Source organism: Pteronotus mesoamericanus, unplaced genomic scaffold, assembly GCF_021234165.1.
Source record: "Pteronotus mesoamericanus isolate MK-2021 breed Mesoamerican mustached bat unplaced genomic scaffold, CSHL_Meso_final contig_101, whole genome shotgun sequence".
Classification (NCBI taxonomy): Eukaryota; Metazoa; Chordata; class Mammalia; order Chiroptera; family Mormoopidae; genus Pteronotus; species Pteronotus mesoamericanus.
Genome location: NW_026555001.1, coordinates 19,693,727 through 19,710,790, shown reverse-complemented (window position 1 = coordinate 19,710,790; position 17,064 = coordinate 19,693,727).

Here is a 17,064-nt window from a genome sequence, read left to right as displayed (position 1 = left end):
GATTACTGTAGCTTTGTAATATAGTTTGAAATGAGGAAGTATGATGTTGAATCTGGTCTCTTTGATTACAGAAATTGTGTTCTTCCTACTGTGTAATTTTTCTCCATTCAGAATTCTTCAGTAATGACAACAGTGAGATTTTTGTTCTTATCCTTCAGTATAAAAAACTTTTAGACCCTAAAGTAATTTTTTGACTAATAATTATAACAATTATCATAATCTAAAATTCTAAAAATATTTCCTCAAAAATTTAGAATGTTGAGAGAGGGAGATATTTAGTTGCTTAACATTTTCACTGTTCTGGATAAATGTACCTTGTTGAAAAGTGAGTCAAAAGTTTGGTAACATAATTACAGACTTTCTGGGGTGTGTGTGTGTGTGTGTGTGTGTGTGTGTGTGTGTGTGTTAAGCAGTGGGAAACACTTTACTGGTGGAACACATTCCTCAAAGACCGCCAGAAAATTTGCACTGTCTAGTCTAACATTGCTTAGTCAAAATATTTTTGTTTTAAAGCATGGGCAATACGTTAAGCTAGCTTAGCTTTAAAAGAGAACTTTATGGAAGAATATAGGGTATCGTATGTGTTCCAGGGCAAATTTAAACAAGTAGTCCTTAGGAAATTTGGGGCCTCATTGGCACAGACTCTCTGTTTAGTATTCTACCATCAATGTAATAGTATTACAACTACAAAGTTCCACAAGATTCAGCTACAAAATTCCAATCTCTATGTTTCTCAGACTCTCAAGAGAGAAAATAAGACAGGTTTAGTGTGGATCGGGCATCTACGGCTGAACTCTACTTATGGAAAAGAAAAGGGAGAATGGTATGTCCTATACCTCTACTCTTGACCTACTTCCAGATGCTTTTTCCTCTCCTCAGTCACAGATGCCAGAACTGTTAGAGATCTTCTAATTCAACTCTGTTTTCCAGGCGATGAAACATGAGGAAAGTTATGCCGCACTGTCAGTAGCAAAGGTACAGCTACACTAGTGTAAATCAAGAGACTCCAAGGCATATTTCCACTTCTGTCCCTTTTCCTCCCATTTCCTTGGATATCACTTTTGTCTTGGCTTCTATTACCTCAGATCCAACACAGGAGACCCCTAATTGCCCTGGAGAATCTCCTCAGGCTGACTGACCCTTGATTACCACAAGAGACTCCCCCCGCAAAAATTATGATTGTGCTATTATTTTAATTCAACTCAATCTCCAGTGTTACCTACTGTCTGTAGGCCAGACTCCTCATTAAGAATTCTAGTCTGTGTACCTGGGAAGGGTTCAAAAGAAATTGGAGGGATTTTTGTGGCCTCATTTCTCTGCAAATAAGATTAAGAGACTAATGAAACACAAAATGATCTCTGAGGTTCCACTCAAGCTAAAGTTTTCAAGATCCTATACCCATTTGGATTCACATTATCTTCCAAACCTCATGTTCTCTAACCCCTTGGTATACAATCTATTTTAATTCCTTTATATGTTTATATATTTTTGACATTAGAAATACATTTTCATATCACTTTAGAAAACATAAAGTTCAATATTTAAGAGCTCAGGAGCAATGAAGCTTTTTCCTTTCTTCAAGCAAATTTATTAACTCAGCTCTTCATGTTCCACAGATTGTCAATGATTTGATAATGGGTTGAAAACATTTATATGCAAATATTCCACTAGAATATAAAATCTGCAGACACAACTAAGTTTATTCAGCCATATATATATATAATCTTAGAATAAAATACTCTGACTACAAAAAAAAAATGGGTAAGACAAGAATATAATAAAAAAAACTATACTTGAGAGTTTGATTATATATGCGCCTAGAGATAAAATTTCATTAGAATCACCTCTGTTTTCTTTTATTTCAAAGACCTTTCATACAGTACATTACTTTTCTGTTGGGGAGTTTAATCACTAAACCTTTTTGTAATATTAGCTATTTTATTATTTCTCTTACAAAAAGATTTGAAATCCTGGAATAAAACCAATTATTGCCAAGCTGTATAAAATGTGTGTGTGTGCACAGACACACACACACACACACATATGTATACATATCTATATCAAATTATAAACTCTCCTGGGCTCTTCTGAATGGTGTCATCCCAGGTGGCTGCTTTCTGTACAGCTTTTCTTTTTAACACCAATGTTTTCATTCACTTCGTCCTTCCAAAGGAAATCTACCTGTCGTGAGGACTTCCCTCTCAGAGAATAATCAATGTCACGCAATATTTTCCTTGTGCTTAAGGTTATCCCTAACCTTTCCCTGTCTCTCAAAATCATTTACCAAGCAGACATTGAACACATTGCTGGAACTGCCCCTATAGTGACTCTGTGAGGGACCCGAGTGTCAGGAGACAGGTGCTCAGGGCAGGTCTGGAGCGGCAGACGCTGGCCGTCGAGCTCTGCTGGCCTGGAGAGGAGAACGCGTTGCCAGTACATTGTATGTGTCTTCATATTTTTTCATTTTTGCTGAACACACACCCTTTAAACTAATACTAAAATGTCCCTCTTATGTCTGTCTTTATTCGTTACCAACTGTTAATTCCCTTTAAATATTCAAGGACAAACCAAAACAAACCCGCAAAATAACTAGGCTGGCAGTATCCTTCCTATCTTGCAGGAGAAGAACTCTACGTCTTGCAGGGCTCGGTGGTTGCGTGGGCACGGAAATAAGGGGCCAGTTGAAGGGAGGCTGCATTTGTCTTCTAATCCCTAGGGTGAGCCTCTTTCAACATCTTACCTGCCTTTCCCACAAAATTGGAGAGAAGGTAGTATTTCTGAGTAGGGAAGGGAGTATGGTGAAAAGAAATACATTTGTAATGAAATGTATCCGCTACCTTCAACAAAAAAGGTGATAGGACTAAAAAGTACTAATTGGTAATTTGCACTTACCAATTAGCATAGGCTGGAAAGTAAAGCAAGGGAATAATATTCAACAATATCGTGAGAACTACGTATGGGGCCGGGTGGGCGCATGAATTGCCGGAGGGAACCCTTTGTACTCTGTAACCTCTCTGAATGTCTATCTGCTGTGCTGCGCACCTGAAGCTAATACAAAATAGTGTTGAATACGAACTGGAATCAAAAAAGAAAATAATTTAAAAAATAACCTCTAGATCCTACAAGGTTGGCAAAGCTCCAGGCAGGCGAGGCAGCGGGAGCACAGAGCCCCGAATCCCATCCCTGCAGGTCACTCCCCGCAAGGGGTGGCTCTCTGTCCTGCCACGCTGGTCTGCGCAGGGGGCTGGGTCACGCTTTTTGTTCTCCAGCTGAGGAATACCATTGTTTTTTTCTTACTGTTTTTAAAGCAGTGATTGATTTAGTTAAATTTTCTATTCCTTCCTAGGTTAAATTTCATCATTTGTACAATAGGAAATGTATCCATTTCATCTAGATTTTCAAGTGGGTTAGCATAAAGTTGTATGATACTCTCTAATAATTTTCTTTTGTCTTTCACATATGTGTATTGATGACTGACTATTCACTCATTATTAATGTTTTGTGTGTGTGTGTGTGTGTGTGTGGCTTCTCTTTTAAGATTAATCTTGCCAAAAGTTTAATTTTATTCAGTTAAAAACAACGACACAGAAAGTGGGGGAAGGCTTGGAGGAGTTGATAAATGTGATCTATTAAATAAATATTTGTTGTGCACTCTATGCCATGCAGTGATCTAGGGTTAAATGCTATTGATAGGTAGGGTGATCATATGACCCAATTTACGCCTATTTTCATGTGTAATAATTAACAGCACTCCTCCCTGCTCTCAAAAGTGTCCTAAATTCTAAAATAAACCATGTGACCAACCCCCTGATAGGTCAGATAAAATTAGAGGTGAAGTGTACAAGTGGTGGCCTTAACGAGGTATGTTTTGATGGAGTGTTGAAGACGAGCCTGATTGAAGGGTTTAAAAAATATGAAGAGCAGCTGGAGACAGACTAGATGATTGCTTTGGAGAGTTTTGCTATAAAAAAGAGAAGAAATGAGATAAAAGGCCCAGGAAATGAAGTTATTTGTTTGCTATTTTATCCATTTCTGCTTCTACTATTCTTCTTTCTACTTTCTATAAGCTTATTTCCTAGTCTCTTCGGTTGATAGATGATGCATTTGAAACCATGACTGTCTCCATGAACAAAACGTAGATTCTGATAGATATTGCCATCATTTTCTTTAATTTCTAAATAATCTGAAACTTCAATTTGGACTTTCTCTTTAACCAATAAATTGTTTACAAGTGACTTAAAATATGTAGATGCCTAGGTTCAACTATTTAAAAATTTTCTAATTTTAATATGCTATGTTCAGTTAAGTAGTCTATATACCTCTACACAGTATATAATTTTTAAAAGCTTTTTAAAATTACAGTTGATATACAATATTATATTACTTTCAGGTGTCCACCTCAGTGATTAGACATTATATAACTTACTAAGTGATCATCCTGATCAATCTTGTACCCATGTGACACCATACAGAATTATTAGAATATTATTGACTATATTCCCTCTACTGTACTTTATGTCCCCATGACTGTTCTATAACTACCAATTTGTATTCTTAATTCCTTCACCTTTTTTACCCATTCCCCAAACTCCCTCCCATCTGGCAACCATTAAAATGTGTCTGTTTCTGTGAGTCTCTTTTTGTTCTGCTTGTTCATTTATTTTGATTTTTTAGATTCACTTGTTGATAGATAAGTATTTCTTGAAATTTTATTGTTCAACTGTGAAGTTATTTGAAAAATCTTGGGAACAATGTCAGTGATATGTAAATTAGCTATTTTTATTATAATCTAGAAGCAACCACAGCTACCGCCATTGAATTTTTTATTTTTTGCTGATTTTTTCCCCCATTACTAGAGTTGCCTTTATGTGTAAGGGATATTATATAAATTGTTATTTTATATAAAATACAGTGATGTAGGTAATATTACTCTCCATATGAGAAGCTAAGAGAAATGAAAAAATTCTAAAATTCACAGGATAGGAAGTGACTAAACTGGGATATGAATCCATGTCTGTTTGTCTGTCTCTGAAGTCCATGTTCTTTCCATGACACACTCAGCCTGATGCCACCACTCTATAAAATCCACCACCATAACCTCTTTCTGCTGGCACCAAATTAAAACGTCATCTTTTTTTGGGGAGGGGGGTGGATACAGTGAAAATATTATACTAATAGCAACGATACATTTTACCTCTGTACTGGGATTAAACTACAGGTATCTGATGGCATTAATGATTCCCTGCTGTTTATCTTAGTTTACCCCAGATAATTTGTCAACTAATATGCAGCCTTTTCGTTTTCTCCCAGTTCCCAGTTTCAAATGGGTGTTTAAAATGGTCTATTTCTGGTTCTCTGGGAGGTGTCTCGGCATCAAGATGGTACACAATCTAAAAAGCCAATAAATCAATATTACACAGGATTCCTGGAGTTCAGGTTGGAACAGGGAGAAAGTGGCTGCTTTCCAAGGTGGGGAAAGGACAAGAAGTTTCTGAAAAAGTGCTTTTTGGCCTGAAAATAATTGAGGCTTTGGCTGTGCCCATTCAAAGGCCTACGCGCAGCTTAGGCGTGAGGGTCCCTGCAGGGGCCTTCTCCTGGCGCGCGGTCCGCGGCGCTCACCGCCGCCTCCTCCCACCTCGGCGGCTGCCCCGAGTCCGAGGCAGTCGTCTTTTAGTCTGGACTGTTTCACGTATTGTCCAGCCTCTCCAACAAGATTGTAACTTACGCATCTTTTTTTACTCTTTGTATCCACATCCCTCTTATATCTGCCAAGTGGGGACCAGGTACTGACCTTCTTTTTTCATTGTGACAAAATATATGCAACAGCATCAAAGTTACCATTTTTAAGCATACAGTTCAGTGGCAGTAAGTGCATTTATATTATTGAGCAACTCTCACCCCATTCGTTTCCAGAAGTTTCCCGTCATCTCAAACCGAAAACCTCATTAAACGGTAACTCCCCACTCTCCCCTCCCCCTTCACCGCCCGCACCTGGTAGTCACCGTTCTCCTTTCTGTTTCTATGAGTCTGACGATCTTATGGAAGTGGCATTAATCATACAAAATTTGTCCTTTTGTGACTGTCTTATTTCACTCAGGACAATGTCTTCAAGTTTCATCTATCTTGTAGCATGTGTCAGAACTTCATTCCTTTTGAAGGTTGAATACTATTTCACTTTACTTGTCTATTCATCCTTCAGGGGACATTTGGGTTGTTTCCACCTTTTGGCTATTAATGAATAATGCTGCTATGAATGTCAGCTGTACAAATGTTTGTTTGAATTCCTGCTCTCAATTATTTTGGCTTTATGCCAGCGATGGAGTTGTTGAATCATATGGTAATTTTGTGGTTAATTTTTTTTGTAAGGCCACTATATTATTTTCTACAGTGTTACACCATTTTGCATTTCCACCAGCAGTGTACAAGACTCCAATTTCTCCACACTCACCCCATACTTATTATTTTACCATTATCCTCTGACTTAATCTTCATGACAAATAAACATTACTCTGTATTGCACTTTACAGTTAAGGTTTTTGGTTTTTTTTTACATCATTACCCTTTTTAACCTTCATAGTAATCTTTGGCTTAAGTATTGTATTTATATTACAAAAAAATAAAAAGAAATTAAAGCTTAGAGATGTTACATCACTTTCCCAAGATCACAGAGCTATGTGGAAAAGTCAAATATACAGTTTTACTCCTGATTCTTTTTATTATTTGGAGAATTAAATAGTCCATGTTCTTTGAGATTCTCCCTTGCATGTTCTGTCCTCTCTGAATCATAGCAAAAGGCAAGCTCACACCTTGAGACAAGATTCCAGAAAAGGAGACCTGCTGTCCTCCCATATTTCTTAAGGTATCAAAGAAAAGAAATGGCTTAATAAGTAGCAGAAAGGATTTAGGTTAGGTATTAACTGATGGCTGATGTTGGTGAAACATTGGAAAAGATTACCAAAGGGTCCTTTGAGACAATTCAACTCCTGAAAAATACTCTGGGTTGAATTTCTTCCCAGCACATGCCTGTGGGCACAGGAAGTAATTCCATTAATCCTTGTTAATTATTTAAAAGCAGGAAATACACAGAATGACTTCATAGAGTTTCTTGGAGTTTTCTAACTCTAGAACAATGGTTCTACCAAATGGATTTGTTTTACTCTAGAGAGCTGTTTCTTGGTGTTTGGGGATGGCTCATGTTTCTTACCCCCTTCATCTGTGATCTCTAGAGAATGCAAATCCCCTCCCTCACTTCTATTTCATACCCTCAGGGAGGAGGACAGAGATGACCCAGCGACCAGAGCCACATCTTGGGCAGTTCGCATACTGAACAGCTGTTGACTTGGCTCTACTCTGCTTCCCAGGGAGACTTGAAGGTGTTGCCATCCTGGCCTGGGATTAAAGGGGACAACTTTAATGTCTACCCTATATGGGTTGTCAGTGCTGGACCATAAAAAAGGGACATGGTAGCTGGTTTCAGATAGTAAGCCTGAAGGAAAGAGAGCTGGGGGGGAAAATAAAATTACCTGGGTATTTATCTAGATGCTGCCAGCAGTCAGCTATTTATTTGTCTTAGGGCAGCAGTCGGGGGGTGGGGAGGAGGCATTTATTTATTTATTTATTTATTTTTCTTCTTTTCCTATATATTTATTTATATGTATTTATCTCCAAGCATGACTTTTAACTATATCCTACAACTTATGATAAGTTGTCTTTTTATTATCAGTAGTTCAAAATATTTAAAAATTTCCATTATAATTTGCTTCGACTGTTAGGTATTTTAGATATACGTTCATATTTTTACTTTTATGTTTTCCCTTTTTTTTCTTGCTATTCTACAGCCCTGCGATTTCACTCATGCTAAGCTGTCCCTCCCCTCTTTTGCAGAACTGTCATTGTCTGTCTTTTTGTGACCTGGTACGTGAGACTCGTTTAGTCCCCCTCATGGGTTTCATATCCATGTGTTTTAGTTTCCTGACTAGAAGATTTAGAACTTTCCACCTCACTGTTGTAGGAAAGCTAACTAATACATCTTTTGGAACAGTAGGATGCATTCCAAGCAATTTAAAGACCTTTTTAGGAGAATGTTGAAATTAGGGAAAAATTATTCCAGTAATCAACAAAATGCTTGCTGGAAAATTAAGGTAATGTGCTTTGCAAACAAAAGTGGTAATAAATTTGGTGTCATGTGTATCTGAGACTAAACAAACACACAAACAAACAAAAAAAGAAGCAAATAATTTAAAAAAAAAGCAAAAGTATGGCCTCTCCTCTACATCCTTTTCCTTTTCTTTCACATCCTTTGAAGTCCCTTTGTCAGTGGTTCTTACTGCCTACTCTGTAAGGGACAAGTGAGGAACTGGGTTTAGAGGGAGAATCAGTGAAGCAAATCCCAGCTTTTCCAACAGGCCGGCACTGTGGACCCAGAGTAGCGCCCACTCTTTTCCTTCTGATGCAGACAGTGCAGAGCTGGGGCAGTACTCAGCGCCCCTCCGCTTCAACCCCCCTGGCACTGGGCAATGACGAAAATGAAGCCGGAAGGGGTGCCAGTCATTTATCTTCTACATTTGAGTTGGAAATTGAATAAAGCAATGGAAAGCAAGTTGAAAAAGGCAAGAGTGTACCATTAACCCCGGATCTAGGGAGCCATTATTTGTAAGTAGACTCGCCTTCAGATATCCCATATGGTCTGTTGAGTTTACAGAATAACTTAAGATCACTCCAAACCATGTCTTGTTTCAATGAATACATAGAGTTAAGGCTGGCAGAACCTAACTTAGCTTTTAGCTGATCCTCATTCTCAGCTGAACTCCCTACTAAGCCTGGATAACTGCACATAATGTTAAAAACCACCCTCCAAAGATCTACCTCGTACCCCTGCGGGGCAGCTGGAGGCTTCTATTGGCGCCCCTAATCAGGGCAAGATCAACACAGCCCTGCACACTGCAATCACTCTGTTTTCACCCACTCTGGGTTGCTTTTTCTGAAATTTAATGACCTGAATTTTAGTGTCTGTAATAAGGACTCAGGGGTAAGATCAAACACCTCTGGAAACCCTCCGCTGATTATGGGCTGTAGCCTGCAAGTGGTGGTAGAAGGATTCGGCCAATTGGGAGTGCGGCTTTTCCGGGCCCTGCCAGGACCCCTGCAGACGGTGCCGTCTGCCCACACTCCTGGCGAGCTGGCTGGCTCCGCGGCTTTTCACACCCTGTTGGAATATACTCTCTCGAATAAGGTCCCTGTCCAAGTGCGCTTTGATGTTTTATGTAATGAGTCATAAAAATGTAAGATTTAAACATCCAAAGGAGAAATCCATACTTCTCCTCTTCATTCTGTAAGATTTAACACGTTAGTTTTATTTTTAATCCCAAAAGAACATGGTGAACACAGTGCATTGTGGTAGGATTATGGAAAGGTTTTCCTTTTTTAATAGTTTTGCATAATTTGATATTTTTTTCTTCAATGAAAATGTATTATATTGATGAATCTGATAAATGTTTTAAAGAAGCTGCCAGGTGTGGCACGCATAAGTGGGCCCCTGAGGGTCTTTGTGACATCGGATTGCAGGTCACTCCCTCACCTCTGCCTCGAAGTGAAACTATACTCGGTTTTCCAGGTTGTTGGCCACATTGAAGTGTATGACTCCAGGAAAGATCTAAACTCATCATCATTAAAAATGTGTCTCTAGAGATGCATCTGAGGGATGATTTTGGTATTCATTTTATTGTATAAAAATATCAGATTTGGAGCTGAAATTCTCCAAGAAATCTCTACTTGAGGAGCTGAAGGGAGGGCAGGTGGTCCTCCAGGAGGGGAGGGGTCAGGGGGACATTATGAACTCTCCCACGGTTTCTTCATCTTCGGTGTTTTTCTCAGTGTGACTCACTAAGACGCTCTTTGTTCTTTGTTCTAGAGTCAGAGACATCTCTGCCACGTGGCACCTAGATTTATAACTCTGGGCAAAGTTTTCAACAAGTATGATTTCCTCACTCCAAAGTCCCATCTCTGTGTGTTCTGAAGTAAAGCACAGTGCATTTCTGTCTGCTAGTCTCTAATCCCGGGAGCCTTGGCAGCAGAGGTAGGAGGAGCTCCAAGATGGCCTTCCCGTTGCTTTCGAGATTGTGACCAGCTCCAACAGGCCAGAGCTTCACGGGGACACCACGGACTTTATCGCTCTCTCTGTTTTCCAACTGATAGAGTGTCTGCACTGACGCAGGCCACTGTGAGAAAAGCAACTGTGTCCGTCATAACTTTTACCTAAGTGGTATCAATGGACAGATCATAACTGAAAGATTTGGTGAAGACACCTCTCTTACTCAGAGAATCCACTGTAATGTCACACTTGAAAAGGTCTCAGAAAATGAGAATGAGATTTAAAAAAAAGGGGGCAAGATCTAGGATTAGGTGTGATAATCTAGAGCCTGCAAGGAACGTAATAAAATTCCTGATTCCATATCTAGGATCTGTGTACGTCACCTGGGACATAAGGTAGAATCTTCAATAGCTGTGTTAGCCTGCCTCCCATCCCCCGCTCCTCCCAGGAAGACAGGCAATGGGGATGGTGCTGTAATTCTCTCTGGCCCTGAAGAAGCCTCTGAGCAATTTGTTTCTTTAGCATCTCACATAAGCATGACCGACACAACAGCTAAAGCTCACCTGGGGTCCGACTGATAATGCTTCCGAAAGACATCTGGATCGAGGCCAGTGCAATGGCACTGAACTCATTCTAGTGAGCAGTTGTGCATAGGACAATTGTTGGAGTCCAGCCCCAGTCACAGTGGAATTCAGTATTATATTACAGTCCGACCTGTCACAAGGTCTTGCGGCGGAGTTCAGCTATGGGGCTAACCTTTGAATCACCTAATTTGGAAAGGAGCCAGTTGGCCTATGGAACACCTGAAAATGAAACACTACCCACCAGAGATGGGCAAGTACGCTGGCCTTAGAATCTCTGATAAGAGTCCCTTGAAAACTGAAAGCCATACAAGTGCTAACAGCATCTGGGCTCTTGAGAAGTTCACTGTCTAATGAGGAAAGTGGATAGAAAAGAAGAATCTTAAAAAAATAATTGAAGCATTGTATTGAGCATATGCCCAGGATGCTGCCAACCACAGAAGAGGGACTCCTCACGCAGCCAGACGGTGAGAGCCAGGGAAGCTGCCACTGTATCTAGTGATAAGGAAGTCAGAGTTCAGTTGATGCATCTTGTCTTGAAGATGACACTTGTCCTCCAAATAAATTAGATTCTTCCAAGAACTCTTCCAAAGGACTTAGCTTTTCTCACAAAAGCTTCATGTATTTATTCATCTGCATCTTCAGGGAATGGAAGAGAGGTCAGAAATGTGTCAAGGCTCAGACACAGACTGGTGCCATTTTTAACCTGTCCTATGTCTTGTCTCCTGAATGAATTACTGAATTAGTATTCCTCCCTGCATATTCTTCCTTTAAAAGGCCAGTTCTTTCCTGTCTTACACACTGAGCCTTCACTTGTCTTTAAAGAATTCCTAACAGATCTCTATCTAACCACCTAGACAAGTTGTTTAACCTCATGCAACATTATTTCTTCTGGAAGATAAAAGCATAATTGCCTTGGATTATTTGCGGGGGTGGCTTACATTACACAAAATTTTACCTCCCTTGCTATTTGCAATTTCTATTCCCCATCTCCTGTGTACTTCAGGGATTCTCCTGCCTAAGCAGCAACATGCCTAAGCAGCATAACCTGACAGTTATTCTCAGTATTGAGTCTAGCTTTATAACTAAAAATCTATGAACGTATTTACTTCCTTTAAAGTTATCTGAGTTGGGTGAGCTCCAAAATAGAAGAATGGGCTCTGGCTGGGCACTGCTTAGAGTGAACATCTTCTAACTGCCTGATGCAAGTTATTTGTGGCGTAGCTCTTTCATCCAGAGCAGGGTCTCACCAGCCCAACTCATTACAAAATTCAGCTGGAGGTCGGGATCCTATTTCCTGTTATCTTTTCTCATTGACAATGTTCATGTGTCCATTAGTCCTCTGGAGAGGGCTGAGGGGCTCAGGAATGGCAAGGGTGGGCCCTTTCCATCGTGGGCCAGTGTTGTACAACGGTACCTCCCTGCTGTGAGCTCTCACCCACTGTCCTGCAGTCGGTCTCTGATGGGGGGTTGATGTGTCGTTGAATAAGGGCCCGAGGATTTTCAGCCTGAGTTTGGGCACAATGCGGAGTCACTTCAATTATCTTGAAAATGTGGGTGGTGGTAGTCAATGGAGAGACTCTTTTGAAATATAATATCATTATCCAAAGCTGCTTCTGGTTCAAAAATAAATATTAGGCACCAATTGGTACAATCATGCAGATTTTCTTGTTATATCTATTAATGTGGTAGGGTGGGGGTCAAGTAGGTTTATTCTTGTATTACTATTTATTAATTGTGGTATTATATTCTATACAAAACACCGCTAACTTACTTTGATATACTCTGTATAGTGCACACATCCCTGAATAATCTTACAGTTGACAGAGCTGCTAGATTTAAAGACAAGAATCAATACCCAGTTCTCTCAGAAAGCTTCCTCAGAAGTATTACCAAACTGAGGATTATGTCTGTGGTTTTTGTTGCAATTCTTTTCCGATTAGACTTGACTACCAGCAATCCACTAGATGATTACAACATATTACTAAGTCGCTGCTGTTAAATTCAATGCCAGGATTAAATTACTGCTAAGGGTGAATTAGTGCCCTGGAATCCTGGCCTTGTAAATGATGTCAGAGAAATGTCTATGCTTAGAGAGGAGGATTCAGTGTGATAAATCCCCAGTTAGTAATTAATTGGATCATGTCCTTCCCTATCTTAACACTGATCACTCTGAATCATTGTTGCCTTTGGTACATAATATGCGCACAATAAATAACTGCTGAGTGACTGACTAGTCTAGGAAATAAAATCCCATGAGGAGAGGGATTGTGTCTAATTCTCTCCAGCTCCTGATATGGTGGACCTAGCATGAGGCAGCCCCGAGCGAAGGCAAAGCTATGGAGGTGGCTACCTCCGGTCGAATGTGTAACCTCTGAGAACATATGCGATCTTTTCTTGTAGTTCCTCATGTTTATGTCTTCTTTCCATTGCTACATTTTAATATTTTTAAGTTTCTTAAGAGCAGGGAGCAGGGACTATTTTGTTTTTGAAATTTATTAGAGTGATGAAAAGTGGAAAGAAAAATGTCTTAAAGCCAAAATGAATTCATTTGTACACTTTTCTAAATTCAGCAGAATTACACTGACCTTAAAGTATGCAGCTTCAAACCACTTAAAATGAATTCCAGTTCCAGGCATTAAGTTAGCTGGGAGCGAAGAGTAGCCGATAACGCGGCACGGCACGCCATGCGACGCCGCTTGCAGGGCTGGTGCGCGTGTTTGCTCAGCTATTCCCAGTAAACACCGGTGAACAAAGACAGCCGCTAGACATTTTCTAGGTCATTTGTTCGGTTTGTAAACAGAAAATGTGTAATATGTGTAATACTTAACAAGTTTTAATCATTTGCAAACTGGATTTATGCAGAATGAAAGAAGTAAAAAAAAAAAAGAGGATGGAAATTAATGCATGTCTTAAGTGCTTAATGACCCTGTTAATTGAGAAATCGGTAATTGGGGAAAATAAACAGAAGAGGCAGTGGCCTTGGAGCCATTAATCTATTCTGGGAGCACTGTTAATGTTTACCAGCCGATTCTCTTCTGAATTAGGAGCTGAAAGTCAGCCTACCTTTACAGTTTTTAAGTCTGGCCCACCATAAAAATCACTCAGAAAGCTTCTGAACAACACAGATCCCTGGATTCTCTTCATACTTCCTTACTCAGGATCTCAGAGGTGGGACTCAGGCATATAGACTTTTTTTTTTTTTTTTTTTTAAAGCTGGACAGGAGATTCTTTATTTTTTAAATTTTTAAAATTCTCATGCAAGGACATTGATGTGTGAGGGAGAGATTCTGTCCTATAGGCTTTCAGATCAGCGATCATATGCTCCTGGACTGTGGATCGAACCTGCAACCTACCTGTGTGTCCTGTCCAGGAATCGAACCTACAACCTTTTGGTGTATGAGATGATACTCTGACAAACTGAGCCACACCAGCCAGGGCTGGACAGGTGATTGCTTTGATTTTTTTTTTTTTTTAAATAAAAAGCCATCCAGCTTTGGACATCATTGCTTTAGAACAGGTTCTCAACCTTGGCACTGTTGGCATTTTTGGATGGCTAAGTTGTGGAGACTGTCGCGGGTACACAGTTGTGCACCGCATGAGGATGTTTGGTCAATGGTGGACCACATACATGATGGCGGTTCTATAAATTATAATGGAGCTGACTTTCCTGTAAGAAATGGAAGGATTCGTGGTTCAGGAGAAATTCTTTTTTCTCTGATGGGAGCGGTATCTGGAGGGCTTAGCCATAGATTCCCTCTCACTCACAGCTCCTCAATGCTGAGTGCACAGATTACATCGCAATCTGTCAGCCTCTGACATTCAGCACAGAGGAGGGGCCTGTCCCCCTGGTGCTACCTATGGGGGGGGGGGTGTTCCCGCCCTCCCAGAACGTCACCTGATGGTCTTCAGAGGACATTGCAGTACATTCTTTGTTCCGAGCGTAAGACCTCGTACAAAGAAACAGGTCCACAGGAACTACCTTAATAAATAGTAGGTGCCACTGCCACTTTAGTAAAAGCTTTCTGTGGCAGTGTGGAGCCAGCCTGTCCTTGTACGTTGGAAGTATTTTCAGATTGTAATGTGGTAAAGCGTTGATAAGTTTAATTTCTTCCATCAATTCAATGCCAGAGAGAGACCTATGTGTCAGAGGGGATCAATGGAATCAAAAACAAAGTTCCAAAGTCAAAATATTGAGCCTCCAGTTCTACGCCTTCTCCACATTAAACACCGTCTTTTTAAGAAACGAATACCACAAAGTTTCCTTAATCTGTTCCCTGCTCCGACACGTACTAGCCAAAGTCACACTGTCATGACAATCCCCAAGTCCCTTTCTCACTCCATCTGGTTTCCCATTCCTCCTGATCCTCAGGCCAACTTTCACTCCCTCCTGACCGTCACTATCATGGGGCGCAACGCCTTACCCACCTAGTTTCTCCTCGATATTTCCAGTCAACGTGGGAACAGCATGGGTGGCTTTGATATTCTATTTCTGACCCTATTGGAAGGAAGCAGGGACAGCGTTTACAGATAGCCTCCGGCAGTGATCAGCGGTATCCCAGGTCTTCATGTTCAGTCACCGCTCACTCACTGAGCTCACCCAGAGCAACTTCCAGTCCTACAAGCTCCATTTATGCTAAGTGCCCTATATAGGTATACCATTTTCTCTCTTTTAGGCTCTGTTTTTACTGCATCTTTTCTATGTTTAGCTATATTTAGATACACAAGTGCCATTTTGTTATAATTGCCTATAGCATTCAGTAACATGTGGTGGAACCAAGGAGCAATAGGGGCTATACCATATATGTCGCAACAGGTTGAACCTTAAAAATATTAAGCTAAATGAAAGAAGCCAGTCACAAAAGAGCACATATTATGTGATTCCATTTATAGGAAATGCCTATACTAGGCAAATCTATAGAGACCAAAAGTAGATTAGTGGCTCCTTAGGGCTGGGGTAAAATCAGGACATTGGATTGTGATGGTTATTGGATACAGTTTGTTTTTGGTATGATAAAAATGTTCTAAAATTAGATTTTGGTGATGGCTACACAATTTTGTGAATATACTAAGAACCAGTGAATTAACCATTTTAGTTGGGTGAATTGTATGACATGTGAACTATATCTCAAAAGGGCTGTTCACAACTCTGAGTGTATGTAAATTCAGTTCATTCATTTTCACTGATGAACAGGAGTCCATTCATTCAATCTCATCTGTAGTTCAGATCTCTCTTCCCAATAATACGTCTTATGCGCCTTTCCTTGTCTTTTCTTGATCAGTTCTGTAAGAGGCCTCTGAAACTTATTCTGAAACTTATTTTTTTTTTTGCGATATGGATATGTTTCTTCTCTTTCATTAATCCTGTTCTTCATAAGTTTCGAATGTCTAAAAAGTTCCATTTGTATTTTTTGTCAGTTTCATTGAGGTATAATTCACATATAATAAAATTCACTGATCCTAAGTGTATAATCCAATCAATATTGACAAACGGATACAGTGGTATAGCCACTAACATAATCAAAATATAAAATATTTCCACTGGCCCAAAAAGTTCCCTTATGCCATTTCACAGTCAGTTCCTTCCCTCCTATCGGTGAGTCCTGGCCACTACTAACCTGCTTTCTGGTATTACAGCGATGATTTTTCTAAAATTTCATATAAATGTAGGTAGACAGTAGGAAGTATTTTGGTATGCTTACTTTCAGTTAGGATAGTGCTGCTGAGATATAGTTCTGTAGTTACATATACCAGTAGTTTGTTTCTTTTTAGCACCGAGAAGTATTCCATTGTCAAAGAAACTATTCTGTTCCCTGAATCTGTGTCTACACCACTGATATTTTTACTGTCTTCATAATTTTGTCTTTTCCAGAATGTCATATAACTGGAGTTGTATGTATTCTTTTCATGTGGCTTCTTTCACTTAGTAATATGCATCTAAGTTTCTTCCATGTTTTCTCATGACTTGACAGTTTATTTCTTTTAATCACTGAATAATATTCCATTGTCTGGTTGTACCATAGTTTATTTACCCATTCACCTACTAAAGAAAATCTTGGTTGCTTCTACTTTTTGGCGATTGTGAATAAAGCTGCTATAAACATCTATGTGCAGATTTTTATGTGGACATGTTTTCAGATATGCATATTGTATTTTTTTTAATCTCTAGAAATTCAATCTGAGTCTCATTTGTAACTTCTATTTCTTTCCACATATTCACAGTGTATATCTTCTTAAAATGTGGAGCTGATTTTTAAGAAAAGATTTTATTTATTTTTAGAGAGAGGGGGAGGGAACGAGAAGGAGGGAGAGAAACATCATGTGGTTGCCTCTTATGTGTCTGCTACTGGGGACTTGGCTCGCAACCCAGGCATGTGACCTGATTGGGAATCA